This window comes from Lolium perenne, chromosome 4 (assembly GCF_019359855.2).
Source record: "Lolium perenne isolate Kyuss_39 chromosome 4, Kyuss_2.0, whole genome shotgun sequence".
NCBI classification, from domain to species: domain Eukaryota; kingdom Viridiplantae; phylum Streptophyta; class Magnoliopsida; order Poales; family Poaceae; genus Lolium; species Lolium perenne.
This window is the reverse complement of record NC_067247.2, coordinates 4,248,111-4,266,863: the sequence shown is the minus strand read 5'-3', so window position 1 is coordinate 4,266,863 and position 18,753 is coordinate 4,248,111. Positions and strand designations below refer to the sequence as shown.

Here is an 18,753-nt window from a genome sequence, read left to right as displayed (position 1 = left end):
CTTTATACTACATTTGTTTAAAAACATACTCTCTGTTTGATTGGTCAAGATAAAGCTTTGGCTAACAATTACTTTATTAGTACGTGGTTTATGTGACATCAGGTTGATATAATTAGATTTGTAGGCAAAGTTGTGACTATGATTTTGAATCACCTAAACCACATATCTGTGTAATGCACCAGAAATTGTAAGTGATACATACCACATTTGGTTTTGCAAGAACAGACGATATATAGTATTGCGTAGTCACTAATTTCCGCTCATACAGCTGTAAGATTTAAGAAGTTGATTGCAGGCATAATAACGCAATCTATATGCTCGTTTTTTTCTTACTTTGGTGTCTTTTTTGTGAGTAATGTGCCTGTTGTCAGCATGGGGCCAGATACAATCAGACAAAACGATTAGTGTTTCGTAGTTCAAGGAAACTAAAAGGATAAATGTACATACCATGGCTAATATAACTTAACAGTTTTGTTTACTACTTGCAGGATCCTGGTTTCTTTGTTGGGCGTGTGAAAGAAAAAGGTGTCCTTGCCGACATCTAAGCAGTTTCGGGGTGATTTCCCTTTGGGGTATTGCTGGTGTCGGGAAATCAGCACTTGTCAGGAACATTTACGAGAATTATAAGGACTATCTGGTTCTTTACGGCATAGAAAAACAACATAAGATGAGCTGGGTGGATGTGCCTCATCCATTCCATCTGGTGGAATTCTCTCGCCGCATGCTTTTGGGTTTTTATTCGAAGGATCTGCGTGCCCAGGAAACTGCAGCAGTTGGCATCATGGAAGGTCAAGACACAATTCAAGCGTGTTGTCACTTTCTTCAGCAATACGACTGTGTTATTGTTATCGATGGTCTAAGATCCACTCATGATTGGGATTCGATTAAAGCTGCCTTTTTATCGGAGCCTACTCAAAGCAGCATCATCATTGTCATTACAACTGAAGAAACTGTTGGCACACATTACGCGCTTGACAAAGGTAGAGTGCACAACATTAAGGGCCTAGATGCTAAGGATGCCCTTCGTCTCTTCAAAGAGGTACGTGTTATAAAAGTTTACACTCAACCATATGGCATACATAAATTTCTATGTAAACAAAAATACGCATTCGGTTCCACTGTGTGGTAGTCTGGTAAATAATTTTTGTACCAACATTACTAAAACTCTCAAGTTCAAGTTGTATGCAAACACGGATCATCAGATCTATATGGATGGGACCACCTGGGTTGCCAATGCATGATAGCTATGCACATCGATATATAGGTGTGTTTATGGTAATCCATGTATGCTGAGTTGTACAACGGACTTCCTTTAAATAAAAAAAATCGAAAAGGAGAGTAGTTGATACACACGACCAACTTTATTGCATATTTCACCATTTAATTGCTAGTGACGGCTAAGGTTCATGTCTGCATGCTTATATAGTGGGTAAGACGTGGGGAGCAGCAAAATCCAGAAATGGGCACGCAAATTAATCGCAATTATTTTTCCCGAATAGCAAAAATACAAACAACATGCATGGATATAATCTGATCAGCTTCGCTCATTCACGAAAAACGGCGTGGCGTGGTGAGCAGGAGGAGCGCACGTGAGCCACTCCTTTTCTGAAACCATGGTGAGTGATAGAACACCCACACTAGTGGAAAAACGCTCATCAATACCGGTTGCAGAGAGGCTTTGGCACCGGTTAAGCAACCGGTATAAAACATCCGGTACAAAAGCCCCCCCCCCCCTTTCGTACCGGTTCCTTACGAACCGGTATTAAAGGGCCTCCACGTGGGCGTCCAGGAGGGCGCAGGGCTAGGGAGCTTTGGTACCGGTTTGTAATATGAACCGGTACCAAAGGTTGTCTGCCGCGGCAGAGAAAATGCAGAAATCTCTGCCACGGCAGAGAATTCAGGGTTTAGGGTTTTAGGAGGGGTTTAGGGGTATCAGACCGTTTCATATCGCATCGATGCGCCTGCTACGCGTTTGGGTTTAGGTAGTACATCAAGATAAAGGTGATGCATAGCAACTTGGTGCATATAATATAGCACATGTAATTGCATAAGATCGCAAACTAAGTAGTATGCATGAAGATCGATCTTCATGCATATATAGTGGTCCTCTCCGAGGCATACTATCTATTACATGTAGCATAGTGGTACTCTCCGAGTCAAACTATATGTTACATGTACATCTTCATTCATAGTGGAACTATCCGAATGGCGGTATGACGTCCCGAAGGAAAAATCCCGCCAATTCATCGCTAATTGCTTTGAAGCGTTCCTCGATTGAGATCATGTCCCGCTTTCTTGCCAACTGTAAAAGAATGAGAAACAAATGAATACATGAGCTATGTGTGTGTGTATATATATCAAATCACAAACAAACAATTATTACTGAAACTAAGCACAACTTATGGTAACAAAATAAATTTGTGAATATTTTTTTCGTACCTCTTTATTTCTTTGATTATTCGTTCTCTCGCTGACAATTCTGTGGATGAACTCGCAAACGTAGTATCCACATAGATTAGTCCCCTCTGATTATTGCGGGCATTTCTGTACAAGAATATAATTCAATGAAACAATAATCAAGTATGATAAAGGTGTGTGGACCTAGGTAGTACTACTTACTTTGGCCGCACGCCATGTCAGCTTCGGTTTCCATTCATGGGACCGATCTTCCTTGATGAACATTTCCCATACACTGTCCGACAAAAGAAAATGCATAAAAGAGTTATCAATTAGTTGATATTAGGAAATTACCGAAAAGACCGATAAGAATTAAAATTACTTTTTGAGCATAAAAAAACACGTCTTGTATAGTATGGCCTCTTTGCTTTGTGAGTCAAAGACTTCAACCTCTCCTTCATACATTTTAATGACGATAAGAATAAAGTGGAACCTGCGCACGGTTAAATAAGCAGTGTCATATATATAAGTCATTAGTTAAATTTTGAACTTCTCGTGAGCAAAATAGAATGTGTTATAAGACAGTAACACTCACTTGAAGTTGTAAGGCCAAAGTATTATACTTTTGTCACGTTGTCGCTTCAAAAACCTTAGCAAAGTCTCCGGTGTATCCCTGTTATAGATGGGATCCTCTATGGTTTTTTCATGCATTGTATCCGGGTCAATGAACCCAATGTGCTTGATTTCATCCCTTTTGCATTCGAGCATCTTCGATCTGCATAATATAGCGCACAAAAGATTATAATTTGCAGACAATGAACGAGCTGAGCTAAAGACTTCTCAAATTACATAAATAAATCACTTACAGACAATAGCAACTGATGATTGATTTGTCGAGGGCCCGGAGATTGTATAACTGAAAGAGTTCGCAGAAGTCAACGCTCACAGAGTATTCTTGGAAGTAGTGCTCTTCCTTAACTCGCACCATGATAGACTCGATCCCTTTCTTTGTGGCATTACTATACCACGCATGCAAATTACGCATACTTGTTGGTAGCTTCCTGAGATTCTCGACCAAATCTTTCCCTTGAACAAATTTATATTCTACTTCAGCGAAGGGGTAATCGGTGTATTGTCGAGAACTTTGAACGGCCTTCTCGTCAAACACCATGAGAGGGGGGACCGATTGAACGGGTTGTTCTCCAAGCTGGTGCACTTGTTGTTTCCCTTTTTTCGCTGTGACACCCGATTGATTGCGTTTTTTCGCCTCCACCATCTCGTCATACGACCTTTCAATAGAACGCCTATAGTCAGATGGCGGCGATGGTACAGGGTCATATAGATTCTCAACGGTACGCACAACTTTCACCGGATCTAGTGTCTTCTCAAAAGGTATCTCTGGCGCTTTCTTAGCAAAAAAGGATTTCAGCTGGGACAGACATCTTTGCTCATTTTCCTCGATACTCATTTCCCAAGGTAACTTCTCCATAGGCGGCAGTGGTTTCTCCATTCTAGATCTCTTCCTAGGCGGAGTACCGTTCCGCTTAAAAGACGATGTCTTACGCGGAGGATCTCGAGATGGTGGACTCACGCTGGGGTCTCTCTCAGGTAGGTGTGGACTTTGCTGCTCCTGTGGACTGCTACCAGGAGGAGTCGATGGCCTTTGCTGCTCATGTGGACCGCTACCAAGAGGAGTCGGTGGCCTTTCCTGCTCATGTGGACCGCTACGAGGAGTCGGTGGCCTTTGCAAAAGGACGATGTATTTCTTCGGCCATAGGGTGAAACCGTGCTTGACATCGGCAATTGTCCTCTCATCGTCACCTCTAGAAAAATCAAGCTCCACTGTTTCAAAACCCGGAACAACTTCATCCACCCCGACACGAACACAGCCAGGTGGAATGGGCATATGATGGTGCGTTGCTCCATCTTCATTTGGGTAAACATAGCCAACCGCCACCTTAACAGACGCGGTCCTGAATAACATATATAGCTCGCAATCTGTCTTCTCCGTCACATAATCCACGGGGTAGCTTCCTCCACATCCGTCAAGATGTGTGGAACCCACACTGCTTCTTCGCTGAGATGGGGCGGCATCGGCTTGAGGATCCTGTAGAAACATCGGCTGATCAGGTGCCCTCTGATTTCTCTCAAGCGCCTCCACCCTATTTAACAATTCCGCTACAATGTCCGCCTCCTTCTTCTTCTTTCGCGAACGGCTTCTATAAGTGTCAGCGCTGTCCGGCCACGCTTCCTTCATGGTGAGACCTGGGCGAGCTCGTACCCGTCCAACGTGTTCAGGATTCCCCAGAGCGAGTGTCAGCTCGTCATTCTCTCTATCGGGAATGTACTCTCCCTTTCTGACCTTTTCAATTGCATCTACAAGCTTCGGTACGATTGCCTCAATTTTTTTCCTTCCATTTTCCCTGCGCAACGATCAGCCCTGTCTTTGGGTCCAACCCTGCCCCATGCGCGAACAACCAGAACTTGGACCGTTCGGGCCAGTCCCATGTCTGTGGAGTGATTCCTGCATCCATCAGTTTATTTTCAAACGCTGTCCACTTCGGAATGGCAGTCTTGTAGCCACCTGACCCCAAATGATGCCAAAGTTTCTTCTTTGAAGCATTTTTCGTATTTGTGACCGATCGGGACACAAAAGTAGACGATTGTTTATACCTCTTAAATGCGGGCCAGTGATCTTTTATCTTCACTAGATTATCATCGAATACTGGATCTTCATTCTTATATTTGTCCCATAAATTTTTCTTCCAGGTCTGGAATTGTATGGCCATCTTCTTCCATGTCCATTCCTTGACTTTATTCTTCTGGCCTTCCGTCATGTCTTCCGGTAGGCTGAATCGTGTCAGTAGACTGTCCCAAAGAAAAAAATTCATCACGTCGTTGACATAACTAGCTTCAGTCTCCGCTTTCTTCGGCTTATGCCACTCTTGAATGCTGATCGGTACATGGTCCCTAACAAGAACTCTGGCTTGATTTGTAAATGTGCGGCAGTGCTCTTTGGGATGCTCCGGTTCACCATTAGCCTTAAATGCCGTGAGGGCTAACCTGCCCTCGCCCTTTAGCACTTTCGTTGGCCCTCGTTTTGTTTTAACAGACTTGCTCGATGATCCAGAAGGCTAAAAGAAAAAATTATTCGTTAATAAGTGCAATACAAATAAATGAATGCATCTACGGATGAACATAGACTTGATACATAAATATACACCTCGCCGGAGTTTGTTATGGACACTTCGTTGTCTCTTCTAATTTGTTCAGACTCAAGTCCCTCGCCGAAATCGTTCAGAAAGTCTTCGAACTCATTGTCATCTCCATCGGGTTCCGTACCACGGGCACTATCATAGATCAATTTCTGCACCGCTTCTTCCCCCTACTCATCTCGGACGAAGGTGCCGTCCTCCATACCTTAATGTCACTACAAAATTAAGAAAGCAATTATTTCATTCATCATATCATGATCATAACACATTGAAATGAAGAAAGCAATAACCCTAACCCTAACACTCGGCACTCCTCCTCTCGCTCTTCTCTCTTTTTCTTAACCCTAACCCTAACACTCGGCGCTCCTCCTCTCGCTCTTCTCTATTTCTCTCCATCTCTACTCGGCGCTCCTCATCGATGTCGCGGCGGCACCGCCACGGACTCGGCGCCCCTCCTCCTCTCACTCTTCTCTATTTCTCTTCATCTCTACAGTACGTGCCGGCTAGGGGATGGCTAGGGGACGGCGCTCTCTTCTCTCTCTCAACTCTCTCACACTCTAAAGGCTGCGGATGGCCATCGTGGCCGCTCTGCACGCCACCAAGCTCAACGCGGCAGCGGGCAGCGTTTGTGTCGGCCAGCGGCATCCTCGTCGACCTGCAGGGCAGGCGCACGCGGGCGGGGCGCACGACAGACCAGGGGCACGCGGGCGGGACGCACGGCGTGGAGATGCCCCGGCGAGCTCCACCTAGTCGCCCACGGCGGCGGCCGCACGCGAGGGAGGGTGCTGCGAGCGCCATGCCGGCGATCGGGCGTCTGTCCGCGCACGCACGCCCTCCGACGCCGCCGCGATGCGGGCGTCTCCGTCCTCGTTGGCATTTCGTCGAACGGGTGGCGGGTACGCGAGGGGAGGGCGGCAGCGAGCGCCATGCCGGCGATCGACGCGCGCGCGGGCTCCTCCCGGCGAGGCGCGCGGCGGCCGAGGAGGCGAGGCGAGGGAGGCGGTGGCCGCAACGGTGGGGGCGCCACCGGAGGGCCGACAAGGGGAGGGAGAGGAGCTCACCTCGTCGTTGCCGGCGCGCGGAGAGGTTGGAGCGGCGGGCGACGCGGCGACGGCGGCGCTGCTGCTGCGGGCGACGGTGGCGTGGCGCTGCGGGCAACGGTGACGGTGGCGGCGCGTGGAGCTGCGGGCGATGGCGACGGCGGCGGCGCGTGGAGCTGCGGGCGACGGCGCGGCGACGGCGAGAGGCTCTGTGTGCGCGCGGCTCGATCTGGTTGATTTTTGGCACTGATGGCCTCGCGCGCCGAAGGGAACACAGGGGGAGGACCTAGGTCTTTCGTACCGGTTGGTGGAACCAACCGGTACCAAAGGGTTTTTTTTGTTTTCTTTTTTCTTTTGCTGTTTTCTTTTCTTTTGCTGTTTCTTTTCTATTTCTTTTTTCTTTTCTGTTTCTTTTTTCTTTTCTGTTTCTTTTTCTTTTCTTTTTTCTTTTCTTGTATGTTTCTTTTCTTTTCTATTTATTATTTTCTATTTCTTATTTTCTATTTCTCTTTTTTCTTTTCTTTTCTATTTCTTATTTTCTATTTCTTATTTGCTGTTTCTTTTTCTTTTCGTTTTCTTTTTCTTTTATGTTCCTTTTCTTTTCTATTTCTTATTTTTCTATTTCTTTTCTATTTCTTTTCTATTTCTTTTCTTTACTCCCGCCGTCCGCGCGGGAAAGTTTCCCGCCACGACGTCGCGCGGGAAAGTTTCCCGCCACAACGCCGCGCGGGAGAAAAAGGGCGGGAAAGAAAGGGCGGGAATAAAATTTTATTAAAATTGAACTCGAATTAAAAGTACATAGCTCAACTGAAAATTAAGATACATGGCCAGTTGGAGTCATTCAGTCATAGTCGTGCCTAGCCCTATAGTAGTCGCCACTGTAGTCGTCGTAGTCGCGGTCATCATCGTCGCTGGCATCGGGGTCGCGGTAGTCGAACCTCGGCGGGTGAGCACGCGTGGGCTGGGACTGAGGGTAGCGCAGGCGGGGGCCACGGTAGGCCATGACGCCCTGGAGAGTCCGGCCGCGCCACCACAGCTGACGGCCGGCCTCGTTGAAGTTCGAACGAGGCGGGCCATCCTCCTCGTGCCTGGCAAGCGCACTCTCACGCCGATTGATGAAGAAGCTTTCCCAAGTCGGGCTGTAGTCGGGATGCCACTGGGGATTCCTCCGCTGCTCTGGCGTGAGCTCGAAGTAGTAGTGGTTCGTGATGGCCATCTCGCGCGCCACACCTAGAGGGACAGGAGGGACCGGTACGACTCCGACGCTCAAGACCCAACCGGTCGGGACGCGGTAGCCCGGCGGGCAGGGGTAGTTCGAGGCGCAAAGCGCCTCCGCCTCCCGGGGGGTTAGAGATACGATGGAAGCCATGGGAGAGAATGCTGAGGTTTGCAGATATGAGTCTAGATGTGATATGTAAATGGAGGCCAAGCCTACATATATATAGTGAAATAATGGCGGGATGACGGAGGTGGGAAGACAGAGGCGGGAACCGGTGGAAAGCGCGGGAAGAAAATAGGCGGGAATGCAATGGCGCGGGAAACTTAACCCTAACCCTAACCCTAACCTTTAGTACCGGCTGGTGGGTGCAACCGGTACTAAAGGTGGTTTTTCTGTCATGTAACAAAACTGTCGGTGGGATAAGGACGCGTGGGTAATCTTTCGTACCGGCTGGTGGGTACAACCGGTACTAAAGGTGGTTTTTCTGTCATGTAACAAAACTGTCGGTGCGATAAGGATGCGTGGGGGACCTTTAGTACCGGCTGGTGGGTGCAACCGGTACTAAAGCTGTCGGCAGGATAAGGACGCCCTGCTCGATGAGATAAATCATGTAGCGCACGACGCCGTGTCGGGGGAACAAGACAAAGCTGAAGCGGCGCCGTGCCTATAAAAGGAACACCGATACGCCTTGGCAAGCAGATCAACAAGCAGGTAGGGAGAGTTTCATCCCCATGGATGGAGGAAAGGGTTGGGAAATCTCCCGTGACAGAACTTCTCGAAGATGCCCTTGGTGCACACGCCCTATGGCATCTTCGGAAGTTCCGCCTCGGAAAAATTTCCCTGCAAGCCCGTGAAAGACTCCATCTCCTCTAACAATGTCGGGGAAAGGGTTGGGAAATCTCCCGTGGCGGAACTTCTCGAAGATGCCCTTGGTGCACACGCCCTATGGCATCTTCGGAAGTTCCGCCTCGGAAAAATTTCCCTGCAAGCCCGTGAAAGACTCCACCTCCTCTAACAATATCGGGGAAAGGGTGGGGAAATCTCCCGTGGCGGAACTTCTCGAATATGCCCTTGGTGCACATGCCCTATGGCATATTCGGAAGTCCCGCCTCGGAAAAATTTCCCTGCAAGCCCGTGAAAGCTACTTAACTAGTAAAACAAGCCAACCATCTCCATTGTTAATATCTTACATACAGTAACATCATTACACAAAAGTGATTTCCATATTGAGATACACAAGTTATGATCCCTATCTAGCTAGTCTTCTGAGTTTTCTTCGTGTGTTTCCCTTTCTTCTGACTGCGACGCAACCATGGACAATCTTGATTATTTAAGATGATGCTTGGGTCAGTTTTTACCTTGAAGGGTGGAATATCATCAAACTTATTATGATCTTCTGACATGTCTGTCTTGTCCTCTACTCCCACGATGTTTCTTTTTCCTGAAAGAACTATGTGCCGCTTTGGCTCATCGTATGATGTGTCCTCTTGCCTTTCTTTTCTTTTCTTCGGTTTGCTAGACATGTCCTTCACATAAAAAACCTGAGCCACTTCACTGGCTAGGACGAATGGTTCGGTGTCGTACCCTAGATTCTTGAGATCCACTGTAGTCATTCCGTACTGCGGGTCTACCTGTACCCCGTCTTTCAGGTTGAACCATTTGCACCGGAACAAAGGGACCTTGAAATTAGGTCCATAGTCAAGTTCCCATATCTCCTCTATGTACCCATAATATGTGACCTTCTTCCCATTGCCATCTGCTGCATCAAAGCGGACACCACTGTTTTGGTTGGTGCTCTTTTTATCTTGGGCGAACGTGTAAAATGTATTCCCATTAATCTCGTACCCTTGAAAAGTCGATATAGTCGAAGATGGTTGCTTGGCCAACAAGTATAGCTGCTCGTCATCAGTGACATTCATGAGACGTGTTTGCAACCAACCGCCGAAAGTCTTCATGTGTTCTCCATCAATCCAATCTTCACGTTGCTCCGGGTATTTAGAGCGTAAGATATCCTTGTGTTCCTCTTTGTACGGAGCCACCAGGATGGAATTATGTAGAACTGTGTAGTGTGCTTGAGTGAAAGAATGTCTGTCCAGACACGTTGTTGCTTTCTTTCCTAGTGTGCCTTTTCCACGCAGTCTCCCCTCATAGCGCGATTCAGGAACACCGATCGGCTTAAGGTCAGGAATAAAGTCAACACAAAACTCAATGACCTCCTCTGTTCCATAGCCCTTGGAGATGCTTCCTTCTGGCCTAGCACGGTTATGAACGTACTTCTTTAAGACTCCCATGAATCTCTCAAAGGGGAATATGTTGTGTAAAAATACAGGACCGAGAACGCCAATCTCTTCGACCAAGTGAACTAGGAGATGTGTCATAATATTGAAGAAGGATGGTGGGAACACCAACTCGAAGCTGACTAGACATTGCACCACATCCTTCTGTAAATTTTGTAGAGTAAGTGGATTGATCACCTTCTGAGAAATTGCATTGAGGAACGCACATAGCTTCACAATGGGTACTCGAACATTTTCCGGCAGAAGCCCCTTCAATGCAACCGGAAGTAATTGTGTCATAATCACGTGGCAGTCATGAGACTTTAGGTTTTGAAACTTTTTCTCTGACATGTTTATTATTCCCTTTATATTCGACGAGAAGCCAGACGGGACCTTGATGCTACTCAGGACTTCAAAAAAGATCTCCTTCTCCTCTTTGGTAAGAGCGTAGCTGGCAGGACCTTGATACTTCTCTGGATTCATGTTGTTTCCTTCGTGGATACTTTGCTGGTCCTGCCGTGCATCCGGTGTATCTTTTGTCTTCCCATACACGCCCAAGAAGTTTAGCAGGTTCACGCAAAGATTTTTCGTCACGTGCATCACGTCGATTGCAGAGTGAACCTCTTAGAATTTCCAGTAGGGTAGCTCCCAAAATATCGACTTCTTCTTCCACATGGGTACATGTCCGTCAACATCATGCGGAACAGATTGTCCGCCAGGACCCTTTCCAAAGATCACTTTTAAATCCTTGACCATATCATATATAACTTCCCCAGTAGGGCGGGTAGGCTTCGTTTGGTTATCTGCCTCACCTCCGAAATGCTTTCCTCTCTTTCTTACGTGATGTTGTTTTGGAAGAAATCGACGATGCCCAAGGTACACATTCTTGTTTCCAAAATATATACTGTCAGTCTCACCTAAACAGTGTGTGCATGCATTGTATCCCTTGTTTGACTGCCCTGAAATGTTACTAAGAGCAGGCCAATCATTGATGGTTACAAACAACAACGCTCGTAGGTTAAATTCCTTTTGTTCGTGCTCATCCCACACAGGTACACCTTCTTCACGCCACAACTCTAAAAGTTCTTCAACCAATGGCCTAAGGTACACATCAATGTCGTTGTCGGGTTGCCTCGGGCCCTGGATGAGCACTGGCATCATAATGAACTTCCGCTTCATGCACAACCAAGGAGGAAGGTTATAGATACATAGAGTCACTGGCCAGGTGCTATGACTGGAGCTCTGCTCCCCGAAAGGATTAAAGCCATCTGTACTTAGACCAAATCTTAAGTTCCTTGCGTCATCTGAAAATGACTTGAACTCTCTGTCGATTTTTCTCCACTGCGACCCGTCAGCGGGGTGTCTCAGCATCACATCTTTCTTACGATCCTCTTTGTGCCATCGCAACAACTTGGCATGCTCTTTGTTTTGGAAAAAAACGTTTCAACCGTGGTATTATAGGAGCATACCACATCACCTTCGCAGGAACCCTCTTCCTGGGGTTGGACTCGCCCTCAACATCGCCAGGGTCATCTCGCCTGATCTTATACCTCAATGCACTACATACCGGGCATGCATTCAAATTCTCGTACTCCTTGCGGTAGAGGATGCAGTCATTGATGCATGCACCTCTAATCCTAGAGGGCAGACAACCTTCTTTGCTTCATACGTACTAGAGGGCAATACGTTCTCCCCTGGAAGCATCTTCTTTATTATTTTCAGCAACTTTTCAAATCCCTTGTCAGAAGTACCGTTCTCTGCCTTCCATTGCAGCAATTCCAGCGTGGTACCCAGCTTTTTCTGGCCATCTTCGCAATTTGGGTACAACAGTTTGTTGTGATCCTCTAACATTTTCTCCAACTTCAACCTCTCCTTTTCACTTCCGCAGTTTATCTTCGCATCAAGAATGGCCCGACCCAAATCATCAAATATCGGCTCATCAAAAATGGGCTCTTCTTCAGCTTCGTCTTCCCCCATTCTACTATCACCGTCTTCAGTGAACATAGGATAGTTGTCACTATCCTCTTCTTCTTCGTTGTCTTCCAATATAACCCCTCTTTCTCCATGCTTGGTCCAACAATTATAGCTGGGCATGAAACCGTTCTCCAGCAGGTGGACGTGAATGGTCTTTGAGGTAGAGTAATCCTTCATATTCTTACAGGAACTACATGGACAATAGATGAAACCATTCGACTGCTTGTTTGCCTCAGCCACGTTGAGAAAATAATGCATGCCATTAATGAAGTCGGGATGGCACCGGTCACCGTACATCCATTGTCGACTCATCTGCATTATATATGTATATCAAAAATCATTAATTACACAACATCATGGATATATGAGTGACCAACTTAATTAATATTCAAGTTCATCACATAAAACTAAATTTTTTTTATAAAAAAGAAGAGGCTCACCGAGGTGGTACGGTGCCGGCTAGGGGACGACGCTGGCGATCGACGGCGGTGAGGACGGGGATGATACTAAAACCTACAAAACATACTATAATTTGAGCTCAAATTGCATAAAAAAAATCCCTAACTTAGGCATTTCATCAAACACCTTGCTAGCACTAGAAAAATAGTACGAGTTAAAACTACCAAAGAAATGAGCTAAATTAGGAACGCCGGAAGAAATGATGATATTGCTAACCCTTGGATAGATGGAGGTCATTAATCTTGTTAAAATGGTGGAGAAAAAATGAAAATTTGTTGGAGTGTGAGAGGTGCAAAATTTTTAGAAATGTGAGAGAGAGGGGAGAAAATGAGAAGGGGTTGATCGGGTTGGGGGCCGGGGCGTGTGGATCATATAGGAGGCACCCTTTAGTACCGGTTCTTAACCTGAACCGGTACCAAAGGTCCAGCCCTGGCCCCACCGTGCGCCTGAATTTTGGCCGAAAACCTTCCGTACCGGTTCCTAACATGAACCGGTACGAAAGCCCCTCCCAAACCGGTACCAAAGCTCCTCGCCCGCCTGAGCCCTCAAACCGGTACAAATGGTCCCTTTAGTACCGGTTCGTAAGGGAACCGGTACTAAAGGCTTAGATGGTTGCCCCATTTTCCACTAGTGCCACTAGTAGAGATATTGTAATAAGGGAGTTTTGTAGGCCACTGGTAGGAAGTGTAACGCCACCACTAAGTGTGCATTAGTGGTGTGCAACCAAGTGGGCCACCCCACTATTATGTGGGGCCCTCGGGTGTGGCCAAGCACACTTTAATAGTGGCTCTATACTTTTTATCACGCCACTACTGTCGACATGACTAGTGGCGTGTACGTGTGTGCACCTGGCATCCCGCATCGTTGCCGTGAAAAAACGTCTGGCGCCAGCCTGGGGAACCCGCGTGCATTTTGAGAAAGTTGACCCGTGTGCCTGTGGGCTAGCCCCAGCAGCCTCTCAACGAGCCGGCCAGATAGCCTAACTAAATGGCGCACCCACCTGGCCATTTATCGATGAGGGCGCAGCCACTTTCCCACACGTCGACGATGCGCCTTCCTACGCGGCAACGACGTGGTTAATGCCATGGCCGGTTGGCATCTTTGGCCACTATATATTCCCCCTACCGGCGAGGAGGCGCCCATCATATTCCACGGCCGCTCTCTCCCCTCCAACTGCTCCACTCACCGACGCATAACAACGATGGCGAACAACGACGAGGCCAGTAGCGGTGGCGCAGGGAGGAGCTAGCCTCACATGCCCAATACCGGCTCCTCATCTCGGCGGACAGTAGCTTTCATGGTGGTTGGCACATTAGCGAGGGCGGCCTCGTCGTGCCACCGCTCCAACCGGCCGGTGCCTAGAGTTGCTTATCATCCAGCGCCATGTCACCCTCTCCGAGGAGGAGAGGGCCGACCACTCTTTTGACTCCGACAACGAGCTTAGGCTGGAGCTCCTAGCGTTGGAGTGGTGGGCCGCTGTCGACAGCTACGACTGCCCTTACCCGCTCAGCCAGAAGAACAAGAAGGGGAGGCACCAGTGGTAGAGAGCACGTGACTTCGATGAGGTCTTTGACTACTGCCACGCAAGGATTGCGCCACCTGCACTGACATCGGACGCACTGACATCAGCCACACCAACAATGGAAAGCTCGGTGTCTTCCTCGCGGTGCTCGGGATCCTCTACCTCCTGACGCTCGGGGATACCTCTCCTTATCCCCAAGCCGGAGGGGGGTTCGGCACCACCGCTCTCGCGACGCGGGTCTTATGTGACTTCGTGGCGGTCTACACTAGGCATCGTCTTCCAGCCGCCCAAGGATGAGGCGCTGCCCTCTCCACCACGGGTCCAGCTTTATTTGTGACAGCTAAAGAAGGAAAAACAGCCGAAGATGGAGCCGCAGGCGTTCAGACCGAAGAAGGAGCCGGTCGTGGCATAGCCAGGGTCGGCGTGCATTTTCCCGCGTAAATTTTGTGTGCCTTTTTTTCTGCCCAAAATTATAAATAGTGGTGTGCACATATATTACTTGTCGGGTGTGGAACCCACTCCACTAGTAGATTTTGGCAGTGGCGTGCCAACATGGGCACACCACTAGTAGGTCCACTATTATTGGCGTGGGGGGCACCACCCAACCAGTAATTGTTAACATAATTGTTACAACTGGTGTCATATTGGTGGCTTGTCGGATGCACGCCACTAGTGTCCAAAATGCAACACCACTAGTAGGCTATTCTCTACTAGTGACCATCCTCTATATAAGGAGTTCCCTCTCGAATAGGAATGTGGGACTAAAGAATCGGCCAATGAGAATTTCAGAATTTGTATTGACTATGGAAAGCCCAACATCAAATTCCAACATAATATACTATGGAGCTCCTTATATGTTCATTTTTTCATACATTATTTCAATCGTTTAATCGTAAGTAGCAGTGTTCTTTCGTTGCATGCATTCTCCATTCCATACTGAAATTTATTTCTTCAGAACTGATTTAGACCTCTTGCCCGTTTGGTAGTTAAAACTTGATTTTGGCGATAGAATCAAAATGATCTTAACAGAACTTAGTTAATGTTGCTTCCAAACAGACTTTTTATAATATACATAATTTCCGAATTTCAGATAGCTAGGGGCTCTTGGCGAGGATTGGCTTCCAAGATGGATCGTGTAAAACATATCATCGCCAAGTGTGGTGGACTTCCCCAAGTAATATCTGTTATAGCCCAGGAAATATCGAAGACATACAGTAAGTATCAGACAGAAGCAGCCTTGGCAACCATATTAGGTGATATATGTGATGACTTTATGGGCAGGCTGGAGACAGACCCAAGATTCAATGAATTGAAAGATCTATTTAGTTGGATGCAATCCTACTTTGATGCTTGTCCAGATTCACTCAAGCCATGTATCTTCTATCTCTCAGTCTTTTCAGCTGACAAGAGAATTCGGCGAAGGCGTTTGCTAAGACGGTGGATTGCCGAGGGTTACTCGAGGGACACATCTGGTGGTGGTACCGCGGAAGAGAATGGTGAAAAGTTGTATGCTGATCTTGTTGAGTCAAGCATAATCCAGTTGACACAGACACCAAGCAGCAATGACGAAGTCGATGATGATGTGTGCCAAGTCAATGGTTTCTTCCGTGAATACATAATCTCACGGCCCATGGAAGATAACCTTGTGTTTTCCCTTGAGGGATGTTGCAGCATCAACTCTCAACGTGCCGGACAACACCTCACCATAAGGAATAGTTGGGACGGAGACGAGATTGTATTCAAAAGCATCGACTTCACACGACTACGGTCTTTGACTGTGTTTGGGGCGTGGAGGTCATTCTTCATCTCTAATGATATCAATATGGAACTGCTTCGGGTGCTTGATCTGGAGGACACAGACTCAGGTTTGACGGATCATGTCCTGGAGCAGATCGGGAAGCAATTGCCTCGTCTCAAGTTTCTCTCTGTGCGTGGATGCAAAGATATTACCCGTCTGCCAGATTCATTGGGTGGATTGAGGCAATTGCAGACTCTAGATATCAGACACACCAAAATAGCCATACTGCCACATTCCATTATCAAGCTAGTAAAATTGCAATATGTTCGTGCTGGTACCACTCATGTAACATCGAGTGAAGGTGGCAATGCAGCCCGACCATCCCCAGATGAGGACGACTGTGAATCAACATCATCAGAGGACAGCTTGTCGTCAGAGGAAGATGGTGTTGGCACAATGGACAGCAACAGCTTGATGAGAACAGATGGTGAAGGCACAATCAGAAGCCAACCACCACCAGCAGGGGATGATGGCATGAGCATAAACTATGATGATACTAGCAGAAGACCACAAGCAGAGGATGATGACCGGGCCTCAACTACAGGAGCTCCATGTAGGAGCAAGGCGCGCAATGCAGTGGTATCATACTCCTGCAGTTGGTGGTCCAAGAAGAAGTTGTGTGCAAGCCAACAGATTGATGTCAATTTCGGTGTTGAGGCACCTGCTGCAGGTATCGGGAAGTTGACGGCCTTACAAACTTTTGGTGTTGTGAATGTGGGTGGTGCACGTGGGAAGTCCATCCTCAAAGAGCTCAACAAGCTTACACAGCTGCGCAAGCTCGGGTGTGCGGCATCAACCGGGAAAACTGGCAGGATTTGTGTTGTAACATCTTGGGCCACGGCCATCTCAAGTCATTGTCAGTGCATCTCGACAAGAATGATGATGGAGCAAGTTTCTTTTCATGTACGGGTGCCATGTTCTCTAGCCTACCCAAGAACCTAAAGAGCCTTAAGCTATACAACGGGGATGGACATGGGAATGTGCATGTACCGTGGGTCTGGATCAAGCAGTTTGACAATCTAAGGAATCTCACAAAGCAAAATCTCGGGCTGAGAATATCGACCCAAGATGACATTGACAGCTTTGCCGAATTTCCCAATCAAGTTCTGTTTCGTCATATTTGTGTCAAGCCGACTCAAGATTGTGAGCTCCGTTATTATACGAAGTATAGAGCAGGATGGCAAGGCTCGGGATCCTTAGTCCTCAAGATTGATTGTGGTATCTACAAGTTAGAGATTGCTTTTGGAATTTGGATAGCAAAACATGTTGAGGTGCTGGTGGTCCATTGCTCTAGTACGGAGTCGTCACTGAAACTTTCTGGGCTAGAGTATCTGTGGAGCCTCAAGGAGGTCGTGTTGAAGGGCTCCTACAGCGAATCAGTGAAGCAGCACTTGCAGGAGCAAGTTGACCAGCATAAGGGAAAACCTGTGTTGAAGCTGGAAGACGGAGAGAGCCATCAATCTCAGGAACCAAAAGACCCTGCTGCCCCTTCTGCGTGCTGCCACACTTAAGCGTCCTGCTGCTTCAATGGTATCATATCCACATGCAAGTAGCAGCAATTATGTGTGTTCATTCACAGTCGAAGAACAAGATCTGGTTGATCGTTATGGTATTCGAAGCACTCAGCATCAATAAATAAGCGCAAGTCAGCTTGTACGCACAGATACTGCTCCAGGAAATGTGTGTGTGTTCTTTTGATTAATCAAAATTCTCAAACTGTTGGTATTTCGAGTATATTTTGTTCTTGTGCAAGCTTATCGATCCGGTAATTGTAGCTCCGTGAGTTTGTTTTCGGTTGGACCAAAATACGCATGTACCGAACAATCTGCCGAGATGGGCACGTGCAATAGCAGCAGCTTCATGTACTGATCAAACGCAAGCACGCACGCGGAAACTGATGGATTGCAACATTATACGTACGACCATTGTCGAAGACGTAGCACCCGGGGCAAAAATCGCGAGGACCATCCTCCTCTTGACAACCTTGATAGATCGGGTTCCCCACCCCTCCCGACGCCTGAGTTACCATCACCTCCACCGTGTGCCTGACTGTTCTGGCCTGAGTCGTAACCACCACCTCCACCGTGTGCCTGACTGCTAGTCGTAACCACCACCTCCATCGTCACCACGGGAAGGACTAAGGCAACAGGGCGAGTTCCCCTCTTTTCACATAACAGGGAGGATACCAAAATCTATTGCTAACTGCAAAGGTATGGTACTAGCAAGAGATTATCGTGGGTATGCATTTAAAGGTATTTTCAGGTATAAAGTGTCATTTGGTCTTGATGACATGTCCACCTATACCGAGAATTTCACAGTAGTCACAAAGGGTCAAGAGAGATTATATACAGGAGAGATCATCTATATGGTAAATCTTGATTTATCATGTAATAATCTTATTGGAGATATCCCCAGAGAAATCAACAGTCTTGTTGATCTGAAGAACCTGAACCTATCATGGAACAACTTCAGTGGAAAAATTCCTAAGAATATTGGTTTGTTAGCACAAGTACGTGGAGTCACTCGACCTATCACACAATGTTTTGTCCGGTGAACTCCCTGCAAGCTTATCGGCTCTCACATCATTAAGTCGTTTGAACCTGTCCTATAACAACCTAACAGGAGAGGTACCATCCGGAAATCAATTGCAGACACTTGAGAACACACGATATATTTATATTGGCAACCCAAGTCTCTGCGGTCCCCCTCTCTCGCGGAATTGTTTACAGCTGGAGCCAATTCCAGTAGCTCAAGAACACCGTGACGATTTAAACGACGTGGCCTCGTTTTTCATCGCTCTGGGTTCTGGATATACAATGGGTCTCTGGGTAGTCTTCTGCACCTTCTTATTCA

At 47.2% G+C, this 18,753-nt stretch overlaps 1 pseudogene; it reads left to right on the top strand.

Annotated features, from left to right (window-relative positions):
- Positions 1-15,201: 15,201 nt before the first annotated feature.
- LOC139830433 (uncharacterized) lies at positions 15,202-17,749 on the top strand (annotated as a pseudogene).
- Positions 17,750-18,753: the final 1,004 nt, after the last annotated feature.